Source organism: Ranitomeya variabilis, chromosome 7 (genome assembly GCF_051348905.1).
Source record: "Ranitomeya variabilis isolate aRanVar5 chromosome 7, aRanVar5.hap1, whole genome shotgun sequence".
In the NCBI taxonomy this organism is placed as follows: Eukaryota; Metazoa; Chordata; class Amphibia; order Anura; family Dendrobatidae; genus Ranitomeya; species Ranitomeya variabilis.
The window spans coordinates 4,395,121-4,403,028 of record NC_135238.1 but is presented as its reverse complement, the minus strand read 5'-3'; positions in this window follow the sequence as shown (position 1 = coordinate 4,403,028).

Here is a 7,908-nt window from a genome sequence, read left to right as displayed (position 1 = left end):
AATAAGTTTGTAATCATGCTGTGTTCATGATCCAGCAGTTCTTTCAACAATGATAAAACAGGAAACAAAAGCAAAAGCAGAGGAAGGGATCCCGGGTAAACAAAGGGATCCCTTTAAGAGTTACCCTGATCGGGTTGTAGCAGCAAGAAGACAAACAGTTAACTATTTACATTTTCGTGGTATCAGGGTTTATTCCTCAAAGTCTGGGGGTGGCTTCCGTGAGGACTGCCCTCCACCTACTACCACATAGAGTGCGTCCGCACCCTGGATAGGGGTTTGTGTACTCACAGTTCTCCTCGGGGTGATGGTCCGCAGGCATTTGGCACACAGGGAGATTGGAGCGATGACCGCGCGTCCCGGGGGGGTCGCCGGATGGTGGCACAGTCACTTCCAACTTGTATTTGTGCACATGCAAGGCATACCACCCTTTGTCTCCCCAGTGGCGGGTGTACCGGACTCGGTCCCCCGGGTACAGATCCCGGCCTGGGTGTCCCTCGATGAGGTGCGCCTCCACATCCCGCTGGTTCACGAATACCTCCAACGCAAGACCGGGCTCTTTGATAAAGCCCCAACCTCCCTGCAGCCGGAAGGTGCTGATGACTCCACAGCGTTGCGGGCCCCGGTCCTCTACAGCAGCTTGCCTGACCCGGGCTTTAGCCTGAAGGTCCTTTTCCCGCTCTGCCTGACGCCGTAGCTCTTTCTTGCGGGCCCACTCCTCCTGCTGGCGATATTCCCTCTGACGGATGACCTCGATACTCTCCCCCTTCTCCTGGACGTCCCCTGGGAACCCAATCAGATCGGTGGTGGCCGCACGGGTCCACTTGAAGGTCACCCATTCTCCCTGGAAATTTACGGGCTGCTTGGTGGGTTGCAGGGGGTTGTCGGCCGTCTGCAGGGTTTCCCAGGGCCTCTCGCATTCAATGCGACTACACACCCGTCCGGGTGGTCGTGGGGGAGGTGAGTTCACATCCACCAGCAAGGACTCTTCGGTGGCCTCGGCAGGGTCGGCGCTGTTACCTGCTTCCGGAGCATCTTCGGCGTTGGCCTCCTCTGCTGCCGGTTGAGGTACCAGTGCCTGGTGATGACGCGGTCCCTCACCAGCGATGGCCGCTCGCTGGCACAGACTCTGGAACTGCCGGCACAGCTCTTCCACCTCCGCTCCGAGGATTTCCTGGTCTGCGCAGCCTGGTAGGAACTCTCCCGGCTCCCATTGGCGGGGACTGGTACTGGTCTTCTCCCCCTCTCCTGGGTCACTTCCGCTCGCCATGCTGCCAACCAGATTCTGCCTCGTGGCATCCAGTGGTTCTTGCTCCTCCCCGTCCGGAGGGCGGCCTCTCTCTCCTCCACCATCCCACACTAGGAGGCGGACCTTTCTCGTTGATGGACATATCTCCCGGACATAGTAGTATCTGTGAGGGGCTGGTTCCACCTTCGCGCCACTCTTCCAGGCTACACCCACGATGACACGCCCCACTCTTCCTGCACGCCACATGGTACTACAATGGTGGCGGTTTTGGCGGCAATACACAGTCTTTGCAACAAGTCACAGTCCAAGTACAATAAATCACAGTCTCAAGGCACACATGACCTGACTCTTCAGGCTTAAGTACATCCTGTTCGTGACGCCAAGTTGTAGCGCCCCCACTGCCGCAGGGCCGAGGGGTACCCGGTACCGGGCCTCTGAGTCTCTGCTCTGGGGTTGTCACGGTGGCTAGACCCGGTCCGTGACCCTGCTGAGGGGCGCCCAATGAAAGGTGTGGGTGGTGATGCTGTATTGATGCGGGTCGCAGTAAATAACGAGGACACCAGGTTGCAGTCTCCTTACCTCTTTACTGAAGGCCTCAGGATCCTCAGTCCGGAATACGGTTAACCGGGCTGCGCAAGTCCGGCCGGTCCGATGGCACCTCCAGAGTTCCCTTTGCAGGTGGAAATCTGTGCCTACCTTCTAGCGCTTGTGTGTTGTGGTCCTCCCCTGCTGTGCTTACGGGATTGTCCCCACAACTGTTGTGTCTGTTTCTGAAGTTCCCTCACAACTCGATTATGATGTTCTGCTTCGTCCCCCAGATCATATGGATAGGACGCACCCGTATGACGGGTAGGCTCGGAGCTCTTCCGGGACCCTAGTGTCGCCCCTCTCCAGTTGTTGCCCCCTATGTCTTCTTAGGTGAATTGAGTGAGACAGCCCGCCTATAACTGACTGTCCTGCCGTAGGTTTGAAGTTAGGCCTGGAGCTCTATACTTACTCGGCGTTCCGGCCACCGGCTGCGCGCCTCAGTAGGATGTTGCCTCGTCTTGCAGCACGACTCCTACTGGTGTTTTCTCCTTGTTGCGTTGATCTCGTTTCTCACTCAGCACAATAAACCTCGCTTCTTGTCCTTTCTTAGGGCACCGCCGCTATCTCGTGCAGGTGCAGTCCCGTAACGTTCTCTCTGTTCGCTAGGCCTCTGTCAGGATCCCACCCCTGACAGTGACCCCCCTGAATCTTCCCCGGCAACACCCTCTGCCACAGGATGTTGCCTGGCTCCAACCCAGTCAGCTTCTGTCTAACTTCCTATCTGACCCCCAGTTTTACCAGACTGTGAGGAGTGGCCTAATACATAGCGCCCTTAGCTCCCCCTGGAGGCCAGACTGTGAAGTGTATTAGTGTCTGTGATACCTGGTCAGTTGAACTCCTTCAGTGCCATCAGACGTACCATAGCCCCCCTTAGCGGCGGAGTATCAGTACTGCAATGACCAGGACTCTGGGCGCGCTGCAGAAGCTTTTACATCTGGCCACTCCCCTGAGTACAAAGCTGGCTCCGCAGGGATCAACCAGAAGGAAGCTTTTATTTCTGACCACTCCCCTAAGTACAAAGCCGGACCTGCAGGGATCAACCAGATGGAAGCTTCTACTACTGTACCACAGTGCACAACTTGTGCCACCACCACTGATTCTACAGCTGCTCCATGAGACGCGACCGGATGTTTCTCAGACTCTCCCTATAATCTGATGATTAGTGACTGCTCAGGACTGGGGATGACAGTATCCATTTTAGTACAATTTCTTTTAAATTCATTGCATTTTAGGAATTTCAATAGTTATCAATATGTTTCAGATAAATTGTCTGAAACTATGGCTGAAATGTTGCAGGTGGGACAACATTGAGGGTCACAGGACTCGGGAGGGGCAGTTGGATCAATATACTGTCTTGTGGACACCCCAACTGGCAGCACAGCCAATCACGAGAGGCGATAGGTGTGAGGTCGCCGAGGACTAATAGCAGAAGCAACTCTACGCTTGATAACCAGTAATGGCTCTGCCCTCGATAACCAGGGATGGTTCTGCGCTTGATAACCAGAGACTGCACTATGCTTGATAACCAGGGATGGCTCTATGCTCGACAACCAGTGATGGCTCTATGCTCGACAACCAGTGATGGCTCTGTGCTCGATAACCAGTAAAAGAAAGAGGTAAAAGGTAAGAGTCTCCCGAGGTGCGTCATTTGCAGGAAGGATGTGGGATCATGTAGAGCAGTCAGCATCACAGTTGGCACCTGCCATCTGGCTGGTGTATTACCATGGAGGAAGCAGAAGACCTTGTGGAATGGACGGGCCATGCATGACCTCCGTCACAGCAGGAATGAGGTGACCTGTGCGTTCTTCCGCTTCCTCCAGCACTGCTGTAACTGCTCCACTCAGTAGCGGCTTTTCTATTGGGTCATCTCAGTCTTCACTGACCACTAGTTAGGTTCCTTCCATGACGATACACTGCTGGTAGGTGCTGGGACACACAGGGATCCGGTTTCTTCAGTTCAAACAACGAAGCGGTTTATTTAGTAAGATTCCATAAACCACTCAGGATAACAAAAAAAACAGCTTTTTTCCAGCACAAAGTGAGAACATAAAGTAAATAGCCCATACAGTAGTGCGGGTTCGTCTGCTTGGGTCAGTGTCCAGCTCTTTAGTCCTCAGCAAAGACAGACAGCACTGGAGGTCTGCACACCTCCAGACACAGACACTGAGTGAGGCAGGTGAACTGCCTTTTATAGCCTGTTACAAGACCTGGACCGGAGGTAAGTGAGCAGTCGATCCCACCCAGCTCTTTCAGCTGCTTGAAAAAGCCCTGAATCTGGGTCCATAGAAAAAAACTCTCAGCACTATATGCAATATACATGCTTCACCAGGTCCTACGTCCATGAGGATTGGCACCTCGTGGACACACACCTCCCATCCACACCCTGTCCAGCTGCCACCTTACAATACATATACACACAGTATATCGCAGACACTGACAACTCCATATATGTTATAAAAAAATCTTTTTATTTTGACAAGTTATAAATGTAATCTGTAATTTAATAAGAATTAATATTGCAGTTTTCTGAAGAAAGTCTGAAAAGTTGTCAGGAATCTGTGGTTTGTCGTCAGGCGCCATATCATCAGGAGTGATCCAATTCCCAGCGCGATCCTCACCAAGATAATAATCTGCAAAAGAAGAACCATCCCGGATGAGACTGGATTGTGCTCAGGAGGGGCCACAATGTGATCCGCCCCTGAAGAGCTTATTAATGATGGGATGTGGAGGCAAATATCGGGGATTTACCAGAAGTTTCAAATAAAAGCTCCAAAATCTCCCATCTACGTATATACTGTACATATACATTTAGGAACAACGATCAGCTCGGTTATTGAATGTTTAATAAGTTCATTTCAATCACATTTCAGTTTATTGATCCATGATGTATATGATATTTTATTTTCTATATGCAATAAAGTTGGATTACTCAAACTGTGACCAGACAGTCTGGATGTATAATACCGCACTCTGCCTAGATAGTGCCATACAGTGCTATACAAATAATACCACATTGCCCAGATAGGGCCATACAGTGCTAGATAGATAATACCACAGTGCCCAGATAGTGCCATACAGTGCCTAGATAAGTAATACCACATTGCCCAGATAGTGCCATACAGAGCCTAGATAAGTAATGCCACATTGCCCAGATAGGACCATACAGTGCCTAGATAAATAATGCAACATCTATGTCCAGCTATCGCCCAATATCGCTGCTCCCATTTGCTTCCAAACTCCTGGAGCAGCACGTCCACACTGAACTTTCCTCCCACCTCTTATCTAACTTGCTCTTTGACAGTCTACAATCTGGTTTCCACCCCCATCACTCAACTGAGACTGCCCTGACCAAAATCACTAATGACCTATTTACCGCCAAAGCTAACGGACAATACTCTGTACTCCTCCTCCTAGACCTGTCCTCTGCTTTTGACACAGTTGACCACTGCCTCCTACAACAGATCCTCTCCTCCTTTGGCATCAAAGACCTTGCCCTATCCTGGATCTCCTCATACCTTTCCAACTGCACATTCAGCGTCTCCCACTCCCACGCTACCTCCTCATCCCACCCTCTCTCTGTTGGAGTCCCCCAAGGCTCTGTTCTAGGACCCCTACTCTTCTCAATCTATACACTTGGCCTGGGACAACTCATAAAGTCCCATGGATTCCAGTACCACCTTTATGCTGATGACACTCAGATCTAACTCTCTGGCCCAGACGTCACCTCCCTGATGTCCAGAATCCTGGACTGTCTATCAGCCATATCCTCCTTCTTCTCCTCTCGCTTCCTCAAACTCAATGTGGACAAATCTGAAATCATCATCTTTCCTCCATCTCATAGATCTTCCTTACCTGACCTATCTATCGCAAGTAATGACATCACGCTTTACCCTGTACCGGAAGTCCGCTGCCTCGGAGTAACCCTTGACTCTGCCCTGTCCTTCAAACCGCACATCCAAGCTCTTTCCGTATAGGGACTCATGAGGAGTTCCTGTCGTGCTACGTCTTGGGGGGAACACCAACACCCATCGTTTTAGGACTCCCTTGGTTGAAAAAACACAACCCGGTCATAGATTGGCGGTCAAGGGAAGTGGTCAGCTGGGATCAGTCGTATGAGGGCTGTTGCCCAGGGGCAACTGTCTCTGCCGTCCTTCTACAACCTACCCCTTCCTCTCCAGTGGGGGCAGCAGAGGTCCTGTCTGTTATGATCTGGTGACCTTGGAGCCGCATGGACTTTCTCTGGAGTAGGTGGAACCTATACTGACAGCAAACCCTAAACTGACACCGCAACTAGAAGTAGCCGTGGGGTGTACCTAACACATCCTAGACACCTCGACACAGCCGGAGGACTAAATACCCCTATAGATGGAAATGGGAATTCTATCTTGCCTCAGAGCAGTACCCCAAAGGATAGGCAGCCCCCCACAAATATTGACTGTGAGTATAAGAGGAAAGACACACACAGGCAGAAAAACAGGATTTAGCAAAAGAGGCCACTCTAGCCACCTGGCTAAGGAATTCCTAATCGCTTCCAGGCTGGCTGGACCTCATCATCAGCTGTCATCCCTACTCTGGACTGTGGCTGAATACCACCAGTAAAAGTTAGAGACTGCAACCTTGAGTCCTCTGATACTTTCTGGCACTACACCGCCTGTCATCTTTGCCACTACACTGGGAGTCCTGGGGACTAAGCTTCACCTGTGGGAAGCCATACTATCCCTGTTGCAGTGCCATCATTCCCATTGGACCTCTAATCAGCGCCAGTCACCCCTGAGCGAATACCACAGGTGGCGTCATGAATATTCATTTTTCAAAACAACCCGTTAAAGACTATCCCTTTAATAAGTTGGACTGCCAGGGCCACGGACCTGGTCACTGCCACTGTGACTACCCCTTTAACGAGCAACGGACCCAGTATGTGTAAATGGGTGTTGTCAGTAAAATGGGTGTGGCATTACAAAGGGGCATGTCCTGTTAATTGTAATGCCTCCCAGTAAAGGGGTGTGTCCTGTTAATTGTAATCCCTCCCTCTGTGATGACGGCTTCCTGTTTTGGTTCCCCATCATATCCATGGTTCGCTCTCTGCTCCTGACTGTACACTTGTGGCCCTGATACAGCAATCTGCACAGTGATGAGCACCATTGTCTACGATATCCTTACAGATGTCTGCACAGACAGCGCCACATCACAGCCATTCTCTTGCCTGCCTTCTAGCGGAGCGGTCATGCTCTGCAGTTTACATACAGACATCCGGCAGATGCTCACGTTGTACCGATTCCTTCTAGAAGGAGTAACTGCACTTTCAGGAGACTTCACAATAAGCTGAGGGATGACACGATTTCTTCCACCATTTCTTGGCCATTCTACGTCCTGCATTTCTAGCACTTTTCCCCTCTCATTAGATTTTCTCTTTGTGAGATCGGCCATTTTCTCCCTCCGGCTTCTCCGCTCCCCTCTCCTTCAGCTTTTATAGGCAACGCAGATGTTTTTGCTGACAAATCTAGGCAGGTTTTGAGCGTGAACGACGGGTGCAGGAGACCCAAACCTGACTAATAAGCAGGGAAAGGAGCAGATTTTGGATCATTGCTTGTACTATCGATGTCTGAATAATGTGCAATTACTATTATAAATGGTTTTCTAATCTTCATTAGTTTGGTAAAATTGAGAAGTGCTTGTAGAAACAAATAACTTTGCAATTTGCAGGAATGGAGGGTTTATTAACTCTATAGTTTACAGCTCATTGCCGAGGTAAACTGCCCCCTCGGAGGTCTCCTGGGCAATGGCCGTGAGTTTGCAAGCTGTTTGCTCTGCATCTTGAACGTAGTGCTCAGTACTGGCCAGACCACTGTATCCGGACCACTTCAGAGCCCTGCGTCTTTCCAATGCTGAGGCAAAACTATCTTTACTGTCAGCATCCAGAGCAGACAGTTCAGGCCGGTGGGAAGGGGAGCGATGTGCTCCTGAAGATGGTAGATGAGGACCTTTTACAGATTGCTACATTTGTATCCCACATCACTCATTATCGTTCATAGTAGAAGAGTGTGTACCACACCGTACATATTTTTTCTGGGATC